The 13,653-nt window shown below is 42.6% G+C and overlaps 1 long non-coding RNA gene across 1 annotated transcript; it reads right to left on the reverse strand.

The window, feature by feature from the left end:
* Positions 1-11,885: 11,885 nt before the first annotated feature.
* LOC124393707 lies at positions 11,886-13,151 on the reverse strand. Its single transcript, XR_006927354.1, has 2 exons — positions 12,989-13,151; positions 11,886-12,621 (listed from the first exon to the last, which is right to left on the reverse strand). It is a non-coding gene; the product is annotated as an uncharacterized LOC124393707 (long non-coding RNA).
* Positions 13,152-13,653: the final 502 nt, after the last annotated feature.

The raw sequence follows: 13,653 nt of genomic DNA on the forward strand, positions 1-13,653 counted from the left end.
TTTGGTAGTGACAATAATATATCGTTGTATTAATGTTGTCTGACAATCAATCATTCGATTGCTTCTGTCTTGGCTGAAGTGCGCACCTGAGTGGGGAGGGGGCGTGCTGCTCAAACAATACACTGACAGTGGTGAAGCAGCAGCAGCTCCGTGTCACTTGTGTTATTTTACATTTATCTCCCCTCATCAGGTATGGGAAAAACATTTCAAAGTTTAAAATGTGTTTTTTTTTAATGTTGTGGTTGTTTTAAGGATTGTAGATGACATTATTTAGAGTGTTTGGGTTCTTGTTGTTATCAGCGTGGAAGTTTGTTTTGTATGTGTTTGTTGCAGCTCTCATGCTAGTCATGGAGACCATGCGGTCTCACAAATTGCTAAGTGTAATATGTTTTTCTTTTTATAAAAATGCAACAGTTGTGTTTGTACTGATGTGTATATATTTATATATTGTACTTTCTTTAAGTTATATAATTTATTTGAATATTAAAAACAATATTGTTCTCATTTGTTATAAAGAATAAAAAAAACAATACACTGACAGTGGTGAAGCAGCAGCAGCTCCGTGTCACTTGTGTTATTTTACATTTATCTCCCCTCATCAGGCGGTGAGGGTACTACATTTTGGAGGTTCCACCGAGATTTGAATGCAGTGCGAGTTGGCTTCCAGTGACGACAGCCCGCTTCCAGTGCCATTCAGCCTACTACTCATCCCAGGTGACCAGTGGAATGAAGACGTATGGTGTCCGTTTTGAGCCAGGAAGGAAAGTGCAAGCAATCTGAGGTTAATCTTCGATACCAGGAGCGCTGCAGAATTCCAGCCAGCTAAGGACATTTCTTCTATCACTTTGCACACATCTAGAAATTGAGTAACTCATGGATCACTTGGAGGATTTGAAGCTTGAGGTTACAGGAGCATTATATGCTTTCTCAATAGATAACCTTCTTGAACTATGTGAGTTTCTAAGAATTGAGTGTGAATATGTGATTAGCCAAAATCGTTCATCTCTTATTTCTGTGATTGTGAAACACATTAAAAGAGAAGCATTAGAGGAGCTAGAAGATGCTGGTATGTCAGAGCTTTTGTTCCTAAAAGACAAAATCAGTGAAATTCAGTGTGCGAATGCAAACAGCGATTTGAAAAACACACAGCACACATCTAAGAAAGTAACTTTAGATGCAGTACCAGAAACTACAGAGCAGGAAAAACTGCAAAAGAAATTGACACGATTCAGTTAGCTCTGCAAAATTAATTCAGCAAAACAAGGTGCAGCAAATCACACATACCAAAACACTAGCACACTACAACACACAAACATACCACAAAGCCCTAACACATTACCAAGCTCAAACATACAGCAAGACACAAGCACATACCTGCATCCAGTGCCATCTCGACCGGTCATGCTTCCTTGGAACAGAGAGTTTAAAATATCAGGACAAATTGGTGAGCATGGACAAAAAGACAAACTCACCTTTTCTAGTTTGGCCCATCAAATTGAGCATGGACTAAGCAGGGGGTTTTCAGAGCTTGAAATTGTGAATGCAGTAATAAGAGCAATATCACCAGGCATGCAGCTGCGTAGCTACCTGGAGGGAAAACCAAACCTAACCCTGCCCATTCTTAGACGATTCTACGAGCACATTATCAAGAGAAAGGGGCAACTGAATTGTACAAGCAGCTCACCTCAGAAGTACAGAATAGCAAGGAGACCCCACAAAGCTTCCTCGTTCGTTGTCTTGATTTGAGGCAAAAGATCCTGTTCGCATCTCAGGAAGCGGAATCCAGTTTGAAATATGACCCAATCCTGGTTCAGAGCATGTTTCTCCACACTGTCCTGACTGGTCTGCAAAATGAAAGTATTAGAAGTGACCTGCAACCTTACTTGACAAGAACTGATGTTAGTGATGAACTTCTCCTAGACAAGGTCAACGTTGCATGCAAATGAAACGGAGCGTCAAAACAAGAAAAGCTTCTGTCCCAACAGAACATCAAAGTGAATCCAGTGCAGGCTAATGAAGGTGCTGTTGAAAAGAAAGTCAAGACACAGTGTCACAAAAACACAGAGAAACTGGAACCTGACATTTTAAGCGAGTTAAAAGAAATGCGGTCTGACATGGCAGTGTTGAAGGATCTCAGTGTGGAGGTGTCTCAAATTAAAGAATCTATACGACAGCCTCAGCTCATGTCCACACAATGTCCCACCCATGTGAGGGATCAAGCCGGCATGCAACCACCTCAGTCTCTGTACCCGACTCCAAATTATCTGCAACCCTACGACAGGAGAAGGGGAGCATTCCAACGGCAACAGTGGCTCCCTGCACAGTTACCATCCTCCTTCAACTCGTGTAAGGAAATGTCTGGCCTGTCAGCAAAGTGGATTGGATGTGTACTGCACTCATTGCTATAGATGTGGCAGCAGCGACCATTTCTCGGCTGGTTGCAGAGCGCGAGGGCCAATAATGTACAGGGACCAGTTGTTAAACGGGACCGGGTCACCACCGCGGGACAGGGAGTGACCAGCCATATAACAAAGTCCCCACAAAGCTGTGCGCATTGTGGCATCATGGATCCTGACCTCATATTGCGACAATGTACTGCCTGTAAACAGACATTGTATTGCTCCAAAGCATGCCAAGCTAATCACTGGACAAACTATAAAGAACAATGCAATCAATACTCTAATGTAAATGTAAACGCTGCAATGCCAAAAAGGAAACTAAAAGTATACACGCCCACATGTACTTCTTTTGTTGGGAAGCAGTGTCTTGTACAGTGTTACATCCAAGGCCAGCTTGTTGATGCATTATGGGATACAGGATCTCAAGTGTGTATAGTGGATGAGCTGTGGAAAAATGAACACTTACCAAATATCAGATTGAGAAACGTTGCAGAGGTAGTTGATGCGCTTGAGGGCTCCACCTTGTGGCAGCGAATGGCCAGGACATTCCCTTTACAAGATGGATAGAAGTCACTTTTGGTTTGGCATCACATGAATCAAAAACAAAAGAACTTGTCATACCTGTGTTGGTAATGAGGGGCAGACAGCTTGGTCATCCTATTATCGGATACAATGTGATTGAGCAAATGATGAAAAACAAGGAATTAACTCAGCCAATCACCACTGGATCTTTAAAAACTGTTCTTCCTAGTGCGGAAAGAGAAAAAGTCCAAGCTTTTGTTGAGCGAGTTCATGCAGAGACACCATGTGAATATTTTGTCAAAACAACAAAAGGAAATGTTCATGTGCCCAAACACACATCTGTTCAAATTGAATGCAGAGTGCAGTCGCACCGACCAAAAGAAGAAGAGACGTTGCTTATGTTTGAGCCTGATGTTAACCCACAGTGGGCAGAGGGGCTGGAGTTCTGTGAGACGATTGTGACCCTGCGGCAACATACTTCCCCATACATAATTCTTAGTGTCCAGAACCCCACAGATCATGACTTACTGTTAGCAGGCAAGACGGTCATAGGCACAGTGCAACCAGTACAGGCTGTTTATCCAACTGCTACTTTTGAGGGACCTTGTTTAAATTCTGCGGGTGTAAGACCAATAAAAAATGAAACCAGCCATACCTCCGACATCACGTGGGTTCCGCCAGTTGACTTGAGCCATCTCGATGAGCCTGAAAAACAAATTGTTCAACAAATGTTAAAAGAGGAAGCGGCTTCATTCTCCAAATCTGAGAACGACATAGGTTGTGTAGAAAAGCTGCAACTAGCCATTTCTCTGAAAGACACTACCCCTGTTGCACGCACTTATCAGTCAGTGCCTAAACCCCTCTACCAAGAAATGAAAAACTACCTGCATGATCTCATTGCACAAGGATGGGTACAGAAATCAAACTCGCCATATGCCTCACCTGTTGTATGCATTAGAAAAAAAGATGGCAGCTTACGTTTGTGCATTGATTACAGGCAGTTAAATCGTAAAACTCCTGGTTTTCCCTTCTTGACCAAGGAAAAGCATATCATCAGGGATTCATGGCCAAGGAGAGTCGACCCTTAACAGCCTTTGTGACTCCGTGGGGCTTATATGAGTGGATCCGGATACCTTTTGGCCTGATGAATGCTCCTTCGGCTTTTCAGCGCTGCATGGAGGAGTGTCTGGATGAGCTAAGAGATAACATCTGTGTTCCCTATCTGGATGACACGTTAGTTTTCAGCAACACCTTTGAAAATCACGTAGAGGATGTGAGAAAAGTTTTGCAAAGATTGAGACAGTATGGAATAAAGTTAAAGCCTAGTAAATGTGAAATGTTTAAGTGTGAAGTACGGTACCTTGGGAGGATTGTGTCTGCTGAAGGAAGTAAGATGGATCCGGCCGATACAGCCGCTGTGACAAACCTAAAAGAGAAGAGACCTAGTACAGTCGGGCAACTGCGAGCAGTCATGGGCCTGTTGAGCTACTATCGACAGTATATAAAGGATTTCTCCAGAATCGCAGGACCGTTGTATGACCTGCTGAAACAAACTGAGACAAACAAAGAGAAGTGCAAAGAGGCAAAGAATCAACAGTGGAAAGGAAAGAAAAGGGGAGTGCCCTCTCAAATGCCAATCGTGTGGACGGACAGGCACCAAGAGATACTGGAGGGACTGATAGACTGTCTGGTTGAGCCTCCGGTTCTCGCATTTCCTGATTTCTCACAGCCGTTCATACTTCATACTGACGCATCAAATCAGGGACTTGGAGCAGTTTTGTATCAAAAACAAGATGGAAAGCTGAGAGTAATTGCGTATGGATCCCGAACATTGACAGCTGCGGAAAAAAAGTACCACCTTCACTCAGGCAAACTGGAGTTTCTGGCCTTAAAATGGGCTGTCACCGAAAAATTTAAAGATTACTTGTACTATGCACCCACATTCACTGTGTTTAGTGATAATAATCCGCTCACCTATGTTTTGACCAGTGCAAAGTTAAATGCAACGGGATGTAGATGGGTGGCAGAACTTGGATTTTCATTTTAACATCAAATATAGGCCAGGCAAAGAAAATGTGGACGCAGACAGCCTATCCAGAATGCCCCTGAACATTGAAACAATGATGAAAGTGTGTACAGAGGAATTACCATCTGACTGTGTCGAGCGACCATCCAAGTAGTAGAGGCACCGCATTCCAACCTTTCCTGGGCTGCCATGATTTCTTTTGATGACACCCAGACATCGGAGCACATATGTGAGCCATTGCCCGTGGATGAGATCAGACAAGCACAACGAAATGATGACCACATTGGACCCGTTTTACAGTTTAAGTTGTCTGACAATAAGCCAACAGGACATCTATTGAAGACCTTGAGTGCACAAAGTAAATGTTTACTGCGCAGCTGGGACAAACTTTTCTTGGGAGATGATGGCATCTTCCGTAGAAAGACGAGCACCCAAACACAGCTGATCTTACCTGCAAAGTATAAGAAACGTGCTAAAAGAATTACATGACCACATGGGTCATCAAGGCTTAGATCGGACAATGTCGTTAATCAGAGAAAGGTTCTATTGGCCACGAATGAACTATGATGTTGATCATTATGTGACCAAAAGTTGTGCTTGCCTGAAACAAAAGAAACCATGCAAAGAGACCAGAGCACCTCTCCAAAATATTGTCACTACTCATCCGTTCGAGCTTGTTTCTATTGATTTCTTACATCTGGATCGATGTAAAGGAGAGTATGAGTACATCTTGATCGTAGTTGACCACTTCACACAATTTGCACAAGTTTACGCAACTACCTCAAAATCGGCTAAAACTGTTGTTGACAAGTTGTTTAACGATTACGCTCTGAAGTTTGGGTTCCCACAAAGAATTCATCATGACCAAGGAGGGGAGTTTGAAAACCAACTGGTCGCTCAGTTAAAGAAGAGTTGTGGAGTTGCAGGATCAAGGACCACACCGTATCACCCCCAAGGAAATGGGCAGTTTGAGCGTTTCAACCGAACGTTACTCCAGATGTTGAACACATTGACTGAGAATCAGAAAACCAACTGGAAAGAGTCCCTAAACAAACTTACCTTTGCATACAACAGCACACGATGCGAAGTAACAGGATTTTCACCATTTTACTTACTGTTTGGAAGATCCCCAAGGTTGCCTGTGGATCTGCTGTTTGGCTTGACCTCTGAAACAGGAACTATGGACTACAAAGAGTATGTTAAGAAATGGAGGCAAGAAATGCAAGAAGCTTTTGAAATTACCAGACAGACAGCAAAGAAGTCGGCAGAGAGGAATAAGAAGAATTATAATGGGAAGGTGAGAAGTTCCATTTTGTGCCCTGGAGATCGTGTCCTAGTGCGAAACCTGACACCAAGAGGTGGGACCGGGAAGCTCCGCAACCACTGGGAAGATGTTGTACACACAGTAGTACGTCAAGTAGGAGAAGGGAGTCCGATTTATGAAGTGAAACCGGAACAAGGAAAGGGAAGATCTCGTGTTCTTCACCGTAACCTCTTACTGTCTTGCGATTTTCTACCATTGGAGGTTGAACTCAGGAAGGAGTCAAAGACAAAGAAGATGGTGAACAAACAAAGGTCAGCCAAAGAAGATGAGTCTAGTCCAGAAGAAGAGGAGGAGGGAGACTCTTACTATTACTTACCTGCCGTGCAGCATCAGCAACCTGTGGAAGAAAACAGCGAATTAGATAACACACACTTACCTGTTGTCCAGCCCAGTGAACCTGAAAAGGAAAGAAGAGAAGTTAATCCAGAGACAACGAATGCTGATGAAACAGCTCAAACAATGAATGGATGCTCACCTGAACAGGAATGTGATGTGATGGATGAGGAACAACCTGTAGGACAACCTGATGATGTAGCAGATGCTCATGTAGCCTCAGACGAAAGTAACAGTGAAGGAGAACAGGGGTACAGATGGCCTAGGAGAGAGAGGAGACCACCGAAAACATTCACTTATGATTACCTGGGAACCCCTGCATGCTACAGTGTGCAGAGTCCAAACAAAATATCATTTCACCCTACACCATATGAAATGCAGAACTTTACACCATGGACATACCCAGTGTCACAGTGTCAGCCAGTATACTTATATGCATATTAAAAAGGCCTGAAATAGAGTGAAAAAAAAAGGGGGTCAGAGTTAAAGACAACGGACCATAATGTCCAGTATATTCCTTTATTGAAGAACTGTACATACAGTTAACCTGTAGTGCATACATGTATTAGATCTTGAATTTGCATGTAATACAGCTCTACCCTAAGAAGAAAAAAATAAAAATAAAACGGAAAAAGGGTTATGTCGGGACGACATTTATTTTCGAAGGGGAGAGTGTGGTAGTAGCTAGGGGAAATGATAATAAATAAATAGTTTGGTAGTGACAATAATATATCGTTGTATTAATGTTGTCTGACAATCAATCATTCGATTGCTTCTGTCTTGGCTGAAGTGCGCACCTGAGTGGGGAGGGGTCGTGCTGCTCAAACAATACACTGACAGTGGTGAAGCAGCAGCAGCTCCGTGTCACTTGTGTTATTTTACATTTATCTCCCCTCATCAGGTATGGGAAAAACATTTCAAAGTTTAAAATGTGTTTTTTTGAATGTTGTGGTTGTTTTAAGGATTGTAGATGACATTATTTAGAGTGTTTGGGTTCTTGTTGTTATCAGCGTGGAAGTTTGTTTTGTATGTGTTTGTTGCAGCTCTCATGCTAGTCATGGAGACCATGCGGTCTCACAAATAGCATGGTATGAGTTAATTGCTAAGTGTAATATGTTTTTCTTTTTATAAAAATGCAACAGTTGTGTTTGTACTGATGTGTATATATTTATATATTGTACTTTCTTTAAGTTATATAATTTATTTGAATATTAAAAACAATATTGTTCTCATTTGTTATAAAGAATAAAAAAAAACAATACACTGACAGTGGTGAAGCAGCAGCTCCGTGTCACTTGTGTTATTTTACATTTATCTCCCCTCATCAGGCGGTGAGGGTACTACACAGGTTAGGGAGCTCGGTGTAGATGGTACATTCAGCTGAACGCACCACCCTCTGGAGGGCTCACCTGTCCTGCATGGTGCTGTTCCCGAACAAGGAAGTGATGCTACACGTCAGAACGCTCTCAATGGTGCAGGTGTAGAAAGTCTTTAGCACCTGAGAGGGTAGTTTAAAATCCCTTAAGTGTCTCAGATGGTACAGACGCTGCTGGGCCTTCTTCACCAGGGTGTTGGTGTGTGACAGGACCAAGACAGGTCCTGTGTGATGTGAACACCTAGGTACCGGAAACTGTCCACTCTCTCCACTGGTCCCGTTAATGTTTAGCGGTTGGTATGACCGCCCCTGCTTCATGCTGAACTCCACGATCAACTCCTTAGTCTTGCTGACGTTCAGGAGGAGGTTGTTCTCCTGGCACCATCTCTCCAGGTTTTTAACCTCATGTAGGTAGGCCGTCTCATCATTGTTGGAGATCAGGCCCACCACAACAGTGTCGTCAGTAAACTTGATGATGGTTGTGGAGTTGGAAGTGGCGACACAGTCATATGTGTACCATGAGTACAGCAGGGGGCTCAGAACACAACCCTGGGGAGCTCCAGTGCTGAAGGTGAGGGTGGATGAAGTGTGTTTGCCCACCCGTATGGCTTGTGGTATGTCTGTCAGGAAGTTAAAGATCCATTGGCACAGCAGCAGTCCCAGGACCTCCAACTTAGAGATGAGTGTGGAGGGAATCATGGTGTTAAATGCTGAGCTGTAATCAACAAACAGCATCTTTGTATAATTCCCATTTCTTTCGTCCAGGTGGCTCATCGTAGTGTGGAGGAGATGAGCAATGGCATCCTCAGTAGAACGGTTCTGACGTTACATGAGCTGTAGTGGGACCAGTGTGTCTGGTAGTGAGGAAGTGATGAAGTCCCTGACCAGTCTCTCAAAGCACTTCATCACTACTGGGGTCAAGGCTACAGGGCGATAGTCGTTGAGGCAGGCGGGCTGGGGTTTCTTCGGGACAGGAACAATGGTGGACTGTTTGAAACATGAGGTGACAACAGACTGTTCCAGTGAGACGTTGAATATCTCAGTGAACACTGGTGCTAGCTGGTCAGCGCAGGCTTTCAGAACCCGACTTGTGATGCCATCTGGTCCTGTTGCCTTCCTGGTATTCACTCTCTTGAATGCCCTCCTCACGTCATGCTCTGAGATGGTGAACGTGTTTACCTCTCCGGCTCTCTCAGCATGCACACTCTTTGTTCCGCTAGCGCCCCTAGCATGGTTAGCTGCAGCCTCGAAACGAGCATAAAAGGTGTTTAGCTCGTCTGCCAGAGAAGCGTCCCGCATTCACCATTCTAAAAGATGGTGTTCTATAGTCCGTGATTGTTCACCATGTTGGAACTGTGTCTCTAGTTTCCTCCTGTAGTGCCACTTTGCATCCTTCACCGGTCTGCGAACACTGTAAGACGCAGCCTTGTACTCATCCATGTCCCTGGTGGTGAGCCCCGTGTTGTAGGCAACAGAGCAGGATCTCAGAGCGCCGCGGATGGTTTTATCCACCCACGGCTTTTGGTTAGGTAACGTTCTGATGGTGTTTTTTTGCACCGTATCATCCGCTAGTTTCCCGATGAATCCCACAACCACTTCCGTAAACATTTTGACATCATCAGAGCTGCGCCTGAACATGTCCCAGTCTGCGCCATCCAAAGCGTCCTGCAGAGCGGCCACCAATTAGTCAGTCCAGCGTGCGACCTCCCTCTGAAACGGAACTTCCTGTTTCAGCCTTTGTTTGTAAACAGGCATGAGGAAGATGGTGGCATGGTCCGATTTCCCATTTGCCCTGTAGCTGTTCTTGAATGTTGTGTAACAGTGGTCCAGTGTCCTTTCGCCCCTGGTGGGGCAGGTGATATGCTTATGAAAGTTCGGTAGTGCGCGCTTGAGGTTGGCACTGTTGAAATCTCCTACCGTAATGAGCGCAGCGTAGCGATGCTGTGTTTGGTGAAGAGTTAGTGTCTCATGTAAATCCCATACTGCAATGTCCATGTCCGCTTGAGTTGGAATATAAACGGCACTGACTATGACCGAGCTGAATTCCAGAGGTAGATAAAAGGGCCGACATTTGATGGTCAGTAGTTCCAGATTTGGTGTGCAGGAGTGTGAAAGAGGAACAATGCTCGTGCTGTCGCACCAGTGGTTGTTCACCACACAAGGTGGAGACACACTCCACCTCTTCTTGACTTCCCCGACTCCAGTGTTCTGTCCATGCGATAAACCGAGTAAAACTCGGCCGGCTGGATGGCGTGGTCCTGCTAAGTTCAGGCATGTCTCAGTGAAGCAGAGAAGGTTGCAGTCCCGAATGTCCCTCTGGAACTTGACCCTTGCCCTGAGGTTGTCGAGCTTGTTCTCCAGTGACTGGACGTTGGCTAACAGGATATTAGGTAAGGGAGCCCGGTACTGGTCGCGTCCTTTGGTCTCCCTCAGGATCTCGCCCGGCCAGCATGGGTCCGGGTTTAAAAACGGTGAAAGGTGAGTGCATTGTACACCAATAGATATGAGTGTCTCTGTCATATCTAATGATGTCCACCTTGTGTAGATAAAATAAGATAAGATAAGATAAATCTTTATTCGTCCCACAGTGGGGAAATTTCTTTGTTACAGCAGCATGAAAAAATAAATGCAAATAGATAAAAGAATAGACGAATAAGACATACTTTAATATTACAAGTATATACACAACACAATGTATAAATACAGATGAGGGAAAAGTATGTATTGCAGGTTGTATTGCACACAGGTGGTATTGCACGTATTGCAGGTGATATTGCATGTATTGCAGGTGATCTTGCACATATTGCAGGTAATATTGCACACAGGTAGTATTAATACACAGTAAAACAGTAAAAACTGTAACTATTACACCATTGAACAGTAATAAGTGTGTAAATTTTTGTTAATGGTTCACTGGGAGCAGCTAGATGGAACTGTAACTAATTAAATAAAAGTATAATATAAACAAAAAAATAAAAAACGTGGCTGGAGCAGTCGTGACAGCGGCCGACCTCACCGGCGCCATCTTGGAAAACTCCAGCCTTCCCCCATAATTGTTTAGCCTGAACCAGCCTGAGACACCATTTAAAGTGGCAGGAAACCATTGCAGGATTTAATTAGCTGATTAGAGTGTGACACCACGACTTTCCAATATTTAACTTTTTCACAATATTCTAATTTTCTGTGATACTGAATTTTGGGTTTTCATTAGCTATAAGCCATAATCAGCAGAATTAAAAGAAATAGAAACTTAAAATATATCAGTCTGTGCGTGATGAATGTATATAATATACGAGTTTCAATTTTTGTATAGCATGACTAAAATAAATGAACTTTGTGTGTGTGTGATATATATATATATATATATATATATATATATATATATATATATATACACACACACACACACACACACACACACACACACACACAGTGGAACCCGGTTATGTCGCCGGCCTAGGGGACGCCAAAAAAGCGCCGAGATAACCGATGATCGAGATAAACATAAACCAATATGGCAGCAATATATTAACGTGCTTGAAATTTCTTTATGTACATGATGTGTGTTATTAAATGAGAATGTACTGTATATACACGTTTTTTGAGGTTTTTTTTGAAGGCATGAAGGCATGCTATAAAAATGTACATACATGTTTGTTAACTGTCAGGAACCCACCTTCCACGCCCCCTTCGGCGGCTGTCAAACCTCTGCTTTCTCTGAAGCTCCCGGCTTTAATCGCGCACGTTTAGCACTCATCACCAGCTCCTATTTCCGTTATTGTTGGTATATGTTGGTTCATTGTAGCAATGTTGTAGCACCGGTATCACACCACTGTCTGCGCTACTGGACCAGTTCTAGGTTCTAAGGAGTGGGGGAGCAAAAATCACTACACCAGAGACCGTTACTTTAAATACAAAAGGCCGTCTATTTACTGTATGCAAAACACATGAAATATACAGAACCATGAAAATGTAAAACAAGAAAATATACCCTGCAGGTTCTCAATATCGAGGTAAGTATAAAATATTCAAGAAATAAAAATAAAAATAAATTGTGTTTCACTCTCTTTTTGTTATTCAATTCACCTAGGCACTTTTAATTAGACTAATCTAAGTTAGACCGGTCCTTTCCTAGGTTTAACCTATTTTTTAATCCCTATTTTTTCTTCCTGAATAAACCCTTTTTCCTTTTCTTTTACAGGCAAGAAAATACCTTCAATTCAAACAATCAAATCAAAATTAACCATAAACATTATAAATCATATTTCAAATCACATTTCAAATCACATTTCAACATATGAACTCAATGTGAAATTAGAAGTGTGTGTCTTTAATTCAGTTTGAGTTCAATGGGAGTTAAATTATTCAGTTCAATGAAGAGTTTCAGTTCGATTCAGTCCGCAAATAATAGTTCAATCAGAGTTCAATTCGATCCAAAAACAATTTCTTATACTCCTACCGCTCTGGCAGCGAGTCACTGTACTCAAAAGGTTTCCTCACTGATGTGATGAAGAAGATGATTTGCAAATCTGGGTCTGGCTCGCCATCTTGAATCCCGTCCGCACGTGTGCACACCTGCACACTGCAGATCAATCCTCGCTCCGACAGAGCCTCAAATTAAGCACATAAAAAAAAACCTGACCTGTATAACAGGTCATAAGCACAAAAAAATCATTTTTAACTCTTCAAATCACACAATTAAATGTTCCACAGTCTCTGAGTTGTAAAGTTACTGCTATGGTGCTTTTTCACTCCAAAAATGGCGGGGGAGCGGTCTCCATTAACTCACCGCTCCGTCTCCACATAAATACATAACACATCTTTCATTTACAAAGCATACATTCACTTTTATAACATTCACATTTTTCATAAACCCAAAAATTTTAACTGGTAAACAACTTATGGCAAAACATTTCCTTGTAAACAGCTACGTTTTACTATTAACTCTCTGCTAGAGAAAGTAAAAACATGTGACACAGCAAAGTGCAAAAAAAACAACTTAAACTCACCAAAACCGTTGTGGCTTAGTTCTCATAAAATCCCTGTCAATCCCTGATCAGGTAAGTTATGTTTTTTTAACTGCAAAATCAACTTTTACACTCTTTTCTCTGCTTAATAAACATAGTTCATTCTCTCCAATCTCTCTTCTGCTCTCTCCCGCAGGTCTCTGCTGCAGCGTCGCTGACATGACGCTCTAATGTCACTAGTCTCTTAAAGGGGTAGTGAACTGAATTTTCTGTCTGCATACTTTTAATCTTTGAACGTTAAATTGCTGTTTTAACATTTTTAACATTTTTAATTCTGATGAATAAACTTCATTAAATGAATCACTTAACTTTTCAAACTTATTTATGCATCTTTTAACTATTTATTCTTATTTAGGTCATATTTTTAACAGGGTTACATCATGGTGGTCGTTGTTATCGCGCATGCATATCCAGGTAAGTGCCTTCCCACTCGGACTCTGCACTCTCTCACCGGCTGCTCTTTTCTTCCCAAAGCGCATCACGGATTCCCCCGATCCTGCCGTTGTTAATCCTATGCTTTTGCTGCTCATCCCATGTTCTCCCGTGTGCTGTTCTTCTACCAAGACCCGCGCTTCTACCATGCGTGGCTTTCGCCTCCCTTTCATCGCATAACATTTAACAACAAAAGGCATATGTGCACCAACTAA

This window comes from Silurus meridionalis, chromosome 11 (assembly GCF_014805685.1).
Source record: "Silurus meridionalis isolate SWU-2019-XX chromosome 11, ASM1480568v1, whole genome shotgun sequence".
Lineage (NCBI taxonomy): Eukaryota > Metazoa > Chordata > Actinopteri > Siluriformes > Siluridae > Silurus > Silurus meridionalis.